General features: G+C 44.7%; 1 protein-coding gene across 1 annotated transcript in view; it reads right to left on the bottom strand.

The window, feature by feature from the left end:
* The window catches only part of CANX (calnexin), a 33,260-nt gene extending 28,396 nt beyond the window's left edge, over positions 1 to 4,864 (bottom strand). Inside the window, exon 1 of the mRNA XM_025862619.2 lies at positions 4,697 to 4,864. The gene's annotated coding sequence lies outside the window, so the exon portion shown is untranslated. The remainder of the gene's footprint in view (positions 1 to 4,696) is intronic.
* Positions 4,865 to 14,387: the final 9,523 nt, after the last annotated feature.

Below are 14,387 nucleotides of genomic sequence, written 5' to 3'. Positions count from 1 at the left end.
TCATAGTAGACCCATAGGTCTAATATACCTGCCTCCTCCTCCGAAGTTTTTCAGCAAAGCTGAATAATTTTGCATAGCCAGGAAAACTTGCTTTCCTCTAATCACACTATAGGATTTAACTCTTCCTCGCAATGGTGTCTCTACAATTTTAGCATTTGTATATAGAAATGTCCATGTTTATCTGTGATTTTTTTCCTGCTTAGTCACTGATTATTTCTGTTCATGGATTCTCCAAAATTCCACTTATTTTTGGTTACTTGTAATTCTGTTCTCAGCACATTCTGAAAAAAGACAATCCCAATTATTTTACTACATGCATTTAATAATGCACATGAGACTTCACCTGAACACCTAATATCTTATTTAACGGAAACAGACAAATCTGCATTGAATTTCAGCAAATCCGACAACCACTTAGATCAACTTTAGGAATAGGCACAATAAAGAAATGGTAAATTTGTACCCTGTAAGGCACAAAACTTTACTCTCAGTAAGGGTCTATTTAGGAAAAAAATGATCCTTAAAACAAATGGAGGCTTATATTATTTTTAAGTTTATTAAATTTAAATTTTTATGTTTTATCTTTTTAAGTCTATTATTTTTTTTCATGAGAAATATTGGTCTGGGGCACCTGGCTGCTCAGTCAGTAGGGCATATGCGACTCTTGATCACATGGTCATGAGTTGAAGCTCCATGCTGGGCACAGCGATTACGTTAAAAAAAAAACCAAACATATTTTGGTCTATGGTTTTCTTTTCTTGCGAAGTCTTTGTCTGGTCTTGGTATTTGAGGAATTCTGACCTTACTAAATGGGTTGAGAAGTACTCTCTTCTATTTTTCAGAAGAGTTTGGGGAAGGATTGGTATTAATTCTTCCCTAGGTTTCTGAATGAATTCACCAATGGAGCCGTTTGGTTCTCGGCTTTTATTTGTGGGACTTAGTTTCTTAAACGAAGTTAGGAAATTTCAACCCTAATTCCTGTAATCCATCTGAAATTAGAAAGAGGAACAGAAGAAATCCCCAGGAAGGGATTATTTGTCTCTTCAGCAGGTTGAGGAAGTTCTTTCTATTCCCAGTTTGTTGAGTATTTTTTTATCATGAAAGGGAGCTGCATTTTGTCAAATGCTTTTTTCTGTGTGTACTGAGATGTGGTTTTTGTCCTTTATTAATGTAGTGTTACATTCATTATTGTATGTTCAACCGACCTTGCATTCCTGGGATAAATCCCAGTTGGCATGGTGTATAGTCCTTTTTATATGGTACTGGATTCCATTTGCTAGCATTTTGAGGGTTTTTGCATCTATTTTCATCAAAGATATAGGTCTACAGTTTTCTTGTGAAGTCTCTGGTTTTGGTATCAGGGTAATATTGGCCTCACAGAATGAGTGGGAAGTGTGCTCCCTTCTGTTTTTGGAAGAGTTTGTAAATGACTGATGTTAATTCTCGTTTTAAGTATTTGGTAGATTTAACCAGTAAAGCCATTTGGTTCTGGGCTTTTCTTTGTGGGACTTGTCTCTTAAAAGAAGTTAAGATATTTCAAATAATTCCTTTAATTCGTGAGAAATTAGAAGAAGAAATAACCTAGCTAATGTTCTTGGTTGTTTAAAAAAAAAAAAAAAAGTGATTTTTTTTTTTTTTTTTTAAGGCAGCATATAATAGGAAATGAGGCAGTCTTTCTTTCAGGCAGGTTATCCACTCATCTATTAATATACCCTTTTCAAAATGTTGGTCTTATGGGGTTTAAGTATCTTAGGTTGTCTAATTTAATCCTCACAAGAACCCCAGGAGGTTTGATCACCCTCAGCTGACACAGGAGAAAACTAAAGCTAAGAGAAATTACAGAAACTGTCCGAGGTCACAGTTAGACATAGAGCAGTGTTTATGAGCTGGAACTCAGAAGTCACAATCCCTCCTGGACTATCCAATAACTTGGTACACTGAGTGAACTACTAACTTCAGGGCCCTCAGTTTCATCTCTTAAATGAGAATAACAACACTATATACTTCTTAGGGTCACTGTATAAACAAAATGCACGTGCCTGGCTTACAGGACATACGAGCAACACTAGCAGTGATTTCTACTATTACCAGGTACTGCCCAGTGATACCATGTAAGTTTTAATGGTTCTAAAACTCGAAGTTTTAAGGCAAGTAAGAAATTTTAAGCCTTAGATTGGAAAGGAACCAGTTAAAAGGGATTTGATTCCAGTCACAGATGAACCATTTTACTACTCTTTATACCTTCTCACTGTATTACACATGCATCTAGTCAAAAAGTAAAAGCATTTAAGAAGGGGGAACTACATAAAACATGATCTTTATTGGGAATGCTCATCCATTTAAAAATATATCTGTAATACCTTGTTTACAGTTTTGAATTTTGTTTTTCGTTGACCGGAACATAATTGGTTTTTCCATAGCACTTTCTTTTTTTCCTATAACCTAAGTAGGTTTAACATGTGAATACTCAGAATACATTGCTGAAAATCCTCTAAATTCTTAAAAAAAAAAAAAACTCCAAATAGGTTTCACAGCTCACAGTCAAGCTTAATTTAAAAGTACATCTGCTGCAGTTAAAAAAGCAACCAACTAGCAGCACTTTCCCGATGAAGTTCTACAGTGAGCTATACAGGTTACAACTATGTTCAGGCCCTTTTATTTTTCCTAGGAGTTGTTATGGACTGCCAGTTCTGTCTGCACAGTGCAGCACACTATTCAAAGTAGTTCCCTGTTCCCCATCTTATTTGTCCCTCCCAGTGGCCTCCGAAAGTTGAGGCAGCCAGGAGACTTCCCATTTCCGTTTTAAAGATGGGGAAACCAAGGTGGTTCATAAGCTAGTTACTTACCATGCTGGGCCTGGAATTCAAGACTCTGCATTCTGCTTACCAACGGTCATTTTGTCCCTGAAGCTATCTCGCAGGGCAAAGTGAACTCTCATGAAAGGATGCAACAGCATGATTGCCAAAACGGCAGCCACAGCTTCTGCCCAAACGTTTACCTCTCATGGTTCTTGGAAGATAATGTGTTAGTTGAACTGTCTGTCCAGTTAAGATAGTTAGGTGGAGCGGGATGCTAACACCCATTTTCAGATAGGTCAGAAAATCTGTCGTGGTAGGACTCGTTCACTCCAATACAGAGTTCACTCTAGCCTTCTCATGATCCAGTTACCAGGTTTGTTGGCTTGTGCACCCTGGATGGTGCAAAGAACTCCCACACAGTGCTTTACCTCTGTTCCGAGGCTGCTCTAAGTATAATTACAGCGCGTGTACAACATGGCAGTGATTCTATTCATGACCCTCGAACAACGCGGGGAAAAGCTGAGATACAGAATGATTTCAAAACTCAACACAATTCTTCTCTTAAAAACAACAAAAGTCTACTCATTAAAAAATTAAACAAAATGTTCCATTTCTTAAATTAGAGGTAAAGAGACTTAACCGTGGCTCACCTTTGTCCTCACAAGCTTTTAATATTCAGCTCAGTTTAACCTCCTTCAACCAGCATTCACGTGTGCCATGCCCAGCAGTTGACCCACCAGATCCATTTCTCCCTCCCATTACTGTAAATGTAGTTTCAGCCAGAAACCAATATTGCACTGTATGTTAACTAAAATTTGATTTAAAAGTAAATAAGTAAATGTGACTTCAGATACTGGGAAACAGGGCTTAATTCAAAGCGCAGGATGTGAGTGTAGCGGACCAGCAGCATTTGGATTATAGTAACTTAATGCAATCAATATTTATACCACAGTTATCATGTGTCAGACTTCCCTACCTTATTGTACACCCAATTTAATTCTAACAACTCCATCACGTATTATTATGTCCATTATTTGGGGAGACCTAGGACACAAAGGGGAAGTAAATTGCCTAAGTTCACACAACAAACGGGCCATAAAGGGCTTGAACCAGGGCCTTAAACTTAACCCCAACCCCTACACCAAAACTGCCCTGCCCTCAACTATAATCCCAAACGTGATCATAAAATTAATGGCATGACCTTGGGCCTGTCATTTTATAGCTCTGGATCTGTTTCCTCCACCAAAAAACGCCATGCCCTCAGTGGGCTTTCGGGTGCTTTCCTGCTTTTTAAAACGTCCACTGAATTTCTGACTGGATTACGCCCCACCCCCCAATAGGTGTAAATGTTAAGACTTAAGTTTTTCAACCCAGGCGTGTTCTGGCACATTCTCCACACTCTTCGGGGTGCTAGGGTTCGGTCCTCGCTTTGCGGTTTTATTTTTCAATTCTGAACCTGTAATGCTGCTAATCCCAGACATTCTCTCCCGGTCTGATACCACCTTTTCCCACTGCTACGAGTACGGACTAGGCCCTACCCCACTCCAGACCTTTCCCCCTTTACTCCGAGCCACCTCGCGGCTTCCCGGGTAGCCAGTAAAAGGCCTCAGAAAGCCCTAGAAGCAAAACCATAGGAAGAAGTTAGCTACCCAGAGGTCAAGGGAGCCTCTAGGGCACCTGCCACGCCTCCCGACCCCGGCGGCGCGGCCTGGGCCCGGCTCCCCACACCAAGCTGCCCCGGCTCGGGCCCGGGCCTCGTCCCTCGCGACTGTGGGCCCTCAAGCCCAGCCCGACCCCCTCGGCCCCGGCCACGCCCGGCCCTTGGGCCGCCGCGCCGCGCACCCAGGCCCCCCGAGGTCCTCACAGGCCCGAGGACACGCGCGGGCCTCCTGTCTCACCTCGAGCTTTGCGGGGTCCGCCGGTGGTGCCCGCGCCTCCACCCGCCCGCACACCTGGCCCCGCGCTGCAGTGGAGACAGCGGCAGAGGCGGCCCAACCGTCACGTGCCGCAGAACCAAGAGGCCTCGGCTACCGCTGCTGCCGCGCGAGCGAGCCCCACCGCGCGAAGCCCGGCCCTGCGTCCGCCCCCCGCTCCTGAGTAGCTAGGGCCAGCTCCAAGTCCCGCCCCCCCACGCAAGCTCCGGGATTTGGTTGGCCGGCGCGGCCATCGCTCTCCGCACCTTCCCATACGCCCCCTAGGGCTATTCTTCGTGGAGTGTGGGGATTGGCTGGAAGTGAGGCAGGAAGTGGCTGTTGGTTGGGCGGGAGGGAAGGGGGCGGGCCGCCGCGGAATCGGGAACCTGGGGCGCGCGCGCCCTGGGGCGGGGTTGGCCGGGCAGGCGTTCCGGCACCCGGTCGCCCTGATTCCTTAGTGGGCCAGCTGCCCGGCGTTTCGTCCCGACCTCTTGGGTGCATACGCCGCCGGTGCCTGGAGCTGGCCCCCGGGATGGGCGTCCCGTTCCCTTTGCTCAAGGGGCAAATGGCAGCCGGCAGAAGGGGTGGGAGATCGTCTGGGCCACTGGGGAAGGGCCTGTTCCCGGAGGCGGCATGTGCGGGCCCCGGAGGAAACCCGGCGCGGGCGCCCCTGGCCGGGCCTGGAGTTGACTGCACAGCTCTGTGTAACCAGGCGCCACCGTTCTTGCAGAGTCATCTCTCTGGGCGCAGCAGCCTGCCGCCTCCTTATCCAACACAGAGTCCAGAATACGATATAACCCAAGGTTATTTCCATTTTCAGTTTGCGATGTTTCCTTAAATAAGATTAAACGTAAGGGCACAGAGACGGACTGACGGCTGGCTTGGGAGAAAAGGATGGGAAGATTGCAGACCCATCACAACTTGTGTAACCCGCTTTTAACACATCTTCAGGTTTAATATGCTGAGAACCTCAGAAAATGGAAATGGCCTGTGGTTTTTCTAGACGTTTATAGGTCCTAGTCTTGGTCTTCCGTTTGTTTGGAGGCCCAAAGGCTGAATCTTGGGATGGAAAAAACTAGAATCAGCCGGTGTATCGCTTATCCCAGGAACCAGCATTATTTCCTCCTGCCACTTGTAAGGAGATAAGAGGAGTCCGAGTTTGGTGTTTGCCTGAGTTTAGTATTCTCCAGTTCTTCAACCCCCAGATCTATGTAAGAGAATTTTACTTATATTTCGAAGGCCACATGTTCCAAACGATGACCTTAAAATGTAGTTATAGGAACGGTATGTGAGCAAAAGAGCTACTCCAATAAAGGTGCTAAAAGGTAAAGAGAAGGGGCGCCTGGGTGGCTCAGTCGGTTAAACGTCTGCCTTCCGCTCAGGTCAGGATCCCAGGGTCCTGGGATGGAGCCCCACTAAGGGCTCCCTGCTCCGCGGAGAGCTTGCTTCTCCCGCTCCTTCGACCCTGCTTGTCCTCTCTCTGACAATGATTGATAGATAGATAGATAGATGGATGATAGATAGATATACACAGACAGAGAGTAAAGAGAAGGTAATGGAGGGGCGCCTGGGTGGTTCAGTCCCTGGAGTATCTGCCTTCGGCTCAGGTCATGATCTCAGGGGTCCTGGGATCAGCTCCACATGGGGCTCCCTGCTCAGCAGCGAGTCTGCTTCTCCCTCTCCCTGTGATCTCTCTCGCTCTCACTCTCTCTCAAATACATAAAAATCTTTAAAAAGAGAGGGAGAGCAAAGGTAATGGAGCTTTGAGTTAGGAGGAACTGCTTTCATCTAGAATGGACAGGGAAAGAGGTAAGACTTGAGCTGGACCTGGTAGATACGCAGGATTTCTATAGTCGGAGAGTTGGAGGAGGGTTGAACGCTTCATTAGCTGAGGGAACAGCATAGGCAAAGACAGGAAAATGGGTAGCGTGTGTTTAGGCTGGAGTGTTTTTAAAGATTTTATTTCTTTGGCTGGAGGAAGGTGTCAAAGAGTGTTTTGGCCAGAGAAAGGTATCTAAGAAAGTGGTGGGAGTCAGTTCCAGGGTTGGGTTAGGGGCAGGCCTTGAAGGACGAGCCAAGGAGTCTGCAGGGAGATGGTTTAGATTTTAGATTTGGATTTTAGATTATTTTAGTATTATTCCAGGGAGGTCTGAAAGACAGAGAGACTATGAGGCCAGTTAGGAAGCCACTTCTTGGAGGTGATTTAAGGGCAGGGTTAGGGAATGGCAGCATGTATAGAAACAAAAGCATTAAATGTTGACGCTGAAGAATGGTCCGTTGGACTCAGGAGGCTAGGGAAAGAGAGGAATCAAAGCCAACACTGGGAGTGTGAGCCTGGGTGACTGGAGGTGAACTGTATAGCCCCCCAAAAAAGAGGGAATTCAAACTTGGCTGATCCTGGGGATCCTGTCTGGGCCCAAGACAGGGCAGGACTCGAGATCCTGCTAAGAGTCCTGTTGGGGATTTTTTTCCTAAAGCATAATGTTCTTCAGAGGAGGAAGCAAGGGGCACCTGGGTGGCTCAGTCAGTTAAGATCATGATCCCAGAACCCTGGGATAGAGCCCCAAGCAGAGCTCCCTGCTCAGCGGGGAGCCTGCTTCTGCCTCTCCCTCTGCCTCTCCCCCTGCTTGTGCTCTCTCTCTCTCAAAGAAATAAATAAAATCTTTAAAAAAGAAAAAAAAAGGAAGCAAAGGACAAACCCCAAGGAGTATCTTTTTTCCCCCCCAATTTAAAAGCAGTCACTGTTGATTAACTGACCAGATTACAAAAATAATCACTGTAGAGACCTCAGGTCATCCTTCTAATAAGCCCGCCAATCTGGTCTTCCCTGTTGCCAACATCTCCACCTTCTACAAAATGGGTGGTCTTTTTCTTCATTCCACTCCTGGAAATGATCATCTGAAGGGCCCCAGGAAGTTGTTTGCTTCTCTGAAGTATTTTCCAACACTTCCAAGTGAAGATCTCATGAATTAGATCCTTCATGCAGGTAATGCCATATTTACCAAGAGATGGAGAAACCCAAGTGTTATATCTGTCAGGGCAATTGGCTGCTTGTTGATTCGGCCATAACCACACTTGTGGATTTGTTCATTTTCTAACTTAAGGTTCAGGTACCTCCTGGGCAATATATGGTTCCACAAGTGAAAAGTGAAAAGGAGGCTTTTTAATAACGTGTGTATGTAATGTAGGGACCCGAAGGGGTACATGTACCCCAATGTTTATAGCAGCAATGTCCACAATAGCCAAACTGTGGAAAGAGCCAAGATGCCCATCGACAGATGAATGGATAAAGAAGATGTGGTATATATACACAATGGAATATTATGCAGCCATCAAAAGGAATGAGATCTTGCCATTTGCAACGACGTGGATGGAACTGGAGGGTGTTATGCTGAGTGAAATAAGTCAATCAGAGAAAGACATGTATCACATGACCTCACTGATATGAGGAATTCTTAATCTCAGGAAACAAACTGAGTGTTACTGGAGTGGTTGGGGGTGGGAGGGATGGGATGGCTGGGTGATAGACATTGGGGAGGGTATGTGCTACGGTGAGCGCTGTGAATTGTGCAAGACTGTTGAATCACAGATCTGTACTTCTGAAACCAATAACGCAACATATTTTAAGAAAAAAGGAAAAGAAGAAGATAACAGGAGAGGAAGAAAAGGGGAGTATGTCAGAGGGGGAGACGAACCATGAGAGATGATGGACTCTGAAAAACAAACTGAGGGTTCTAGAGGGTAGGGGGGTGGGGGGATGGGTTAGCCTGGTGATGGGTATTGAGGAGGGCACGTTTTGCATGGTGCACTGGGTGTTATGAACAAACAATGAATCATGGAACACTGCATCAAAAACTAATGATGTAATATATGGTGATTAACATAACAATAAAAAAAATTTAAAAAAAAAAAAAATAACGTGTGTATGTTATGTTTTCAATAAAGAATCACCTAAATGGGGGCACCTGGCTGGCTCAGTTGATAGAGCATGCACCTCTTGATCTCGGGCTTATGAGTTCAAGCCCCACATTGGGAATAGAGCTTACTTAAAATCACGTAAATGTCTGCTTTGTGTTTAGCTTTAAAAAATAAAATGTTTAAAACTCAACATAGGGGTGCGTGGGATGCTCAGTCATTAAGCAACTGCCTCCGGCTCAGGTCATGGTCCCAGGGTCCTGGGATCGAGCCCCACGTCTGGCTCCTTGCTCAGTGGGGAGCCTGCTTCTCCCTCTCCCCCCTGCTCATGTTCTCTCTCGCAAATAAGTAAATAAAATCTATAAAAATACAAATAATAAATAAATAAATTAAAAAATCTATTTATTCTACCCTCACGTAGGTTTTTTTTATTTGATCGACATATAATTTACATACCATAAAGTTAGCCCATTGTCAGTAAATGATTCAGTGATTTTTAGCCATTACCACAATCCAAGTTTATGATATATCAGCCTTTGTACGCATTTGCAGTCAACTCCCAGCCAACCCCCAGGTAATCGCTGAACAGCTTTCTCCCTTTATTGATCTCCCTTTTCTAGAGAGGTCATATAAGTGGAATCATATTGGAGGGGAATGCGGTAACTGGGTGGTGGGCATTAAGGAGGGCACGTGACATGATGAGCACTGGGTGTTATAGGCAACTGATAAATTACTGAACACTACATCTGAAGCTAATGTATTATTATATGTTGGCTAATTAAGTTTAAATTAAAAAATTAAAATAATAAAAATTAAAAAAATAAGTGGAATCATACAATATGCAGTCATGGAATCTGACTTCTTTCACAAAGCATAATGTTCTTGCAGTTCATTCATGCAGCAGCATGTATAGGAATTCATCCCTGTTCATTGCTGAATAATATTCCATTGCAAGGATATGCCACAATTTATCTATCCATTGAACAGCTGATGGACCTTTCAACTGTTTCCAGTTTGGGGCTATCATAGGTAATGCTGCTAGGAACATCTGGATATGAGTATTTATACAAACATTTCTATTTCTCTTGGGTACTACGTAGGAGTAGAACCACCGGCTTATGTGGTAAATTTATGTTTAGCTTTAGAAGGAATTGCCCAGTTGTTTTCCAAAGTAGTTGTTCTACTTCACAGTCCCACGCCGGAAGGTTTTGGTTCTTCACAGCATCAACAACACTTGCTATGGTCTGTCTTTTTTGTTGCAGCCATTCTAGTGGGTGTGTAGGAGCATCTGGCTGTGGTTTGTTCCAAATTCAGTGAGCCCCCTCTGGCAGCGAAACTGTTGGGTGGTACGGCCTGCCCAGTCGTGGTCGGCTGCCCTGCTGCCCAGGCTGGGGGACCGTGAGCAGCCCCGGGCAAGAATGCCACAGACTCTCTGTTCTCACCCAGAGTTCAGTGGTTTATCATGGATAAATGCTTCTCAATTTCTCCTTTGCTTTTGGTCAATTTCCAGAACCCTAAATGGTTTTTTGGATTTCTTTTTTCCTCCAACTTTATCATCGTTTTCTGGAGAGAGAATTGTTGATCTCCTCACTTCACCAGGCTGCTATCCTCACATACTTTTAGTTGAAGATTTTTTTCCTCTATGTGTCTTCCCTAGACATTGCTTTTTTTCTGTTTTCTTGCATTGGCCTCTATGTTTCACATTGCACGGGATATTTATTTGCCTTGTCTGCACATTAGAATCACTTGGAAACTTTTAAAAATCCCAGTGCCCAAGCTGTACCCGTGGAACATCACATCAGAATCTCTAGGGGGAGAGCACAGCCATTTGAAACTCAAAATAATTAAAAGTCAGTGAAAAATGAAAATGTCAACAAGTTTTTAAAAAGAAAAAAAATAGAAATTAATAAAGTGTAAAGAAAAAAAAAAAAACCAGGGGCACCTGGCTGGCTCAGCTGGACAGCATGTAACTCTTGATCTCAGGGTCGTGAGTTCAAGTCCCACATTGGGTGTAGAGATTACCTAAAAATAGACAAACCTAAAAAAAAAAGCAACCTTTTTTAATAAGGCTATTAACACGCTCCTGTGTTTCCCCTTTACTCACACCAGTACCATACCCATAACCCTTCTGACACCAGATGTGTGGGAGTTTTTCCCACACCAAGCAATTCTATGACACCAGCTGGGTGCCCTACAATTTAACTCAGTCCTGACACCATCTACCTGGAGATAGCTAGCGTCAGATCCCACCAGTGAAAGGCTCAGTCTATGAGACTGACCACACTTCAGATGCCAATCACAAGTAGTGGGTCCCCAGGTTACCCACAATGTCTGTCCAACTTGGCTCCAGATCAGAGGCTCTTGCGACCTCCTCTTGGATTTGATTATTTGCTAGAACAGCTCGCAGAACTTGGGGGAAATACTTATTTATGTTTACCAACTTATGAAAAGATATGACCAAGGATACAGATGAACAACCAGATAAAAGGATACATCGGGCAAGGTCTAGGAGGGTCCCAAGCAAAGACACTTCCATCCTGTGGTGTTGGGGGTATGTCATCCTTCCTGCACACAGATGTGTTCACCAACCTGGAAGCTCTCTAAACTCCATACTTTGCGGGTTTTTAGGGAGGCTTCATCAGAAAAGGCATGATCGATGGTTAACTCCATTTCCAGCCCCTCTTCCCTCTCAGGAGAATGGGGGATGGGGCTGAAAGTTCCAAGCTTCTAATCATGGCTTGGTCCTTCTGGGGACCAGCCCCCAGCCAGGAGCCCACCAACACCTACCTCGTTAGAACAAAAGACACTGCTATTACCGAGGAAATTCCAAGGGACTTGGAAGGTCTGTATCAAAAATAAGGGTCAAAGACCAAATATGACGGCAAAAGATGCACCTAGTACTGTTACCACTTAGGAAATTAGAAGGGTTTTAGAAGCCCTGTGTCCGGAATTGGGGGGGGGGGCAGTAGAGAGAGTATATAGATTTTCTTTTTTTTCTGAAGATTTTATTTATTTGAGAGAGAGACAGAGATAGCGACAGAGAGCACAAGCAGGGAGGAGAGAGAGAAGCAGGCTCTCCACCGAGTAGGGAGGTGGACGTGGGGCTCAATCCCAGGACCCTGAGATCATGACCTGATCCAAAGGCAGACGCCCAACCGACTGAGCCACCCAGGTGCCCCTAGAGTATATAGATTTTCTATTATCTCAAGATAGAGAAGGGAGACTTTTTTTTTAAGTGGTTTTTTTTTTTTTAAGATTTTATTTATTTATTTGACAGAGAAAGACACAGCGAGAGAGATAACACAAGCAGGGGGAGGGAGAGGGAGAGGGAGAAGCAGGCTTCCCGCGGAGCAGGGAGCCCGATGCCAGGCTCGATCCCAGGACCCTGGGATCATGACCTGAGCCGAAGGCAGACGCCTAACGACTGAGCCACCCAGGCGCCCCGAGAATGGAGACCTCTTGCTTATAGTAGAATGTGGAGAGCCAACTCACTAATATGAAGTTAGTGCTAGCATAGGAAAAGCACCACTTTGCAAACATAATGGTAAAGATTGGCTCAGGCAAGAATCACCACCAGAGGGGGCACCTGGGTGGCTCAGTCGTGAAGCATCCCTTCAGCTCAGGTCATGATCCCAGGGTCCCGGGATCGAGCCCCGCATCGGGCCCCCTGCTCGGCCGGAAGCCTGCTTTTCCCTCTCCCACTCCCCCTGCTTGTGTTCCTCTCTCCCTGTGTGTCTCTGTCAAATAAGTAAATAAAATCTTAAAAAAAAAAAAAAAAGAATCACCACCAGAGGCTAAATCTGGGGGGAAATTTTGATGAGGAACAGGATATTTACGTGGTGTTAGAGTGTCTGCCCACAGTACAGAAGGCTCCCTTGCAAAACTTAAATGTCTCTAGATGGGCTCCTGTACTGAAAAGGCTATTAACAGGCATTATAAGTAGGTGGACAATATTGAAATATGGAGGGTCGATTAAAGTAATTTGTAGTGAAATAAACTCATAAGGGTGATAACTGTACTCTGGTCATATAAGATAATACACACAAGTATTTAGGGGCAAAGGGCCATGATATATGTAAATGGCTCAGAAATGATAAAGGAAATAGGGTAAGATGTTGACTGTAAGGGAATCTGGATAAAGGGTATAGAGGTTGGACACTGGGGAGGGTATGTGCTGTGGGGAGCGCTGTCTATTGTGTAAGACTGAAGAATCACAGACCTGTACCCCCAAACAAATAATACGTTATATATTAATAATAAAAATAATAAATAAATAAAATAAAGGGTATACAGGTGTTCCATGTACAATTTTTATTTTATTTTATTACTTTTTCTGAGAGAGAGAGAGAGCACGCACAAGCAGGGGTGAGGGAGGAAGGGCAGATGGAGAGGGAGAGAGAATCTTAAGCAGGCTCCACACCCAGCGAGGAGCTCAGCCCAGGGCTTGATCTCACAACCCTAAGATCAGGACCCAAGGTGAAATCAAGAGTCAGTCTCTTAACCGACTGAGCCTCCCAGGTACCGCTCCCTGGACAATTTCCAACTTTACAACTTAAAAAAAAAAGCCAGGCTTTCACAATCCAACACAATTGTTCAGAGCCTATTTTGGAAGTTGAAAGCCCAGAAAGGTGTTCTGTTTTCTGCAGAAAGCCTCACTTTCATTTAGGTGGTAACAGGTACCCGTGTAAAAGAGAACTATTTAGGACAAAAACTATACGGGGCTAAAATTCCAAAATATTAACCCACCTCACCATTTTGTTCAAATGCCTAGAAACACAAACTTAACATACATTCATTGATTTCCAACTTTCAAATATAAAAGCATGATAAACGTATAAGTTACCTATTAATCACAAATATTCAAATTCACATTTAAGTAGGATAACAAAAAAAAAATTTTTTTTTTTCTGCTGAACGTAAGTGCTATGTGCCCTGTGACCTGGTCCCAGTGCCCCAAGGCAAACGTGCTGGAGCCCAACTGGCACACGCTCGGTCTACTTTTGACTCTTCAGAAAGACTGCGATCTTCCCCTCACCAGCGGAGCTTGGTGTTCTCATGCCTGCCTGCGCACCTTCCCCTCTCCTTAGCCTCCACCACTCAAGCCCAGATGTAGACTCTCGGGTTCCGTGGTGCTTCCTGGTTACAAGGTGGTTATCTAGGGCAGAGAGATTATGCATGAACATTTTTTTCCAGATCTCTGTTTATTAAAACAGGGAATTTAAACATGTTTTCGTAGACTACTTACAGATCCCAAAGAACATGCATGGAACTAATTTCAGGTACAATGGTTCTGGAGCAGCATGGGGAAGCGGGGCAGGAATCATAGCCATCTCTAGACCGCTCCTGGGGCCAACCTGCGTGCTGCCCCCCACCCCACCGCTGTCACCGCCAAGCCCAAGAGGAAGGCTGGAGGAGAAGCTAAAGAAGAAAAAAGCCCAAGGGAAGGATGAGCCACAGAGCAGGTGGCACCTTTTCCTGTTTAATTTGTGCTTCGTAAAAAGGCAGAGTGAAACATGTGCATTGTTTATAACTGTGTTCTATGTGTTCTGTACTATCTGAATGACTTTATAAAAAATTATTTATTTATTTATTTACTTATTTATTTTAGAGAGAGAGAGCATGGTGGGGAGGGGCAGAGGCAGAGGGAGAGAGAGAATCTCAAGCAGACTCCCCACCCAGTGCGGAGCCCAACGTGGGGCTCAATCCCACGACCCTGAGATCATGACCTGAGCAGAAACCAAGAGTCAGACGCTCAACCGAC

The sequence above is a fragment of the Callorhinus ursinus genome, unplaced genomic scaffold, assembly GCF_003265705.2.
Source record: "Callorhinus ursinus isolate GAN/ISIS: 27379988/994484 unplaced genomic scaffold, GSC_fseal_2.0 scaffold81, whole genome shotgun sequence".
NCBI lineage: Eukaryota > Metazoa > Chordata > Mammalia > Carnivora > Otariidae > Callorhinus > Callorhinus ursinus.
The sequence above is the reverse complement of the archived record's forward strand: the minus strand, read 5'-3'. Positions and strand labels throughout refer to the sequence as shown.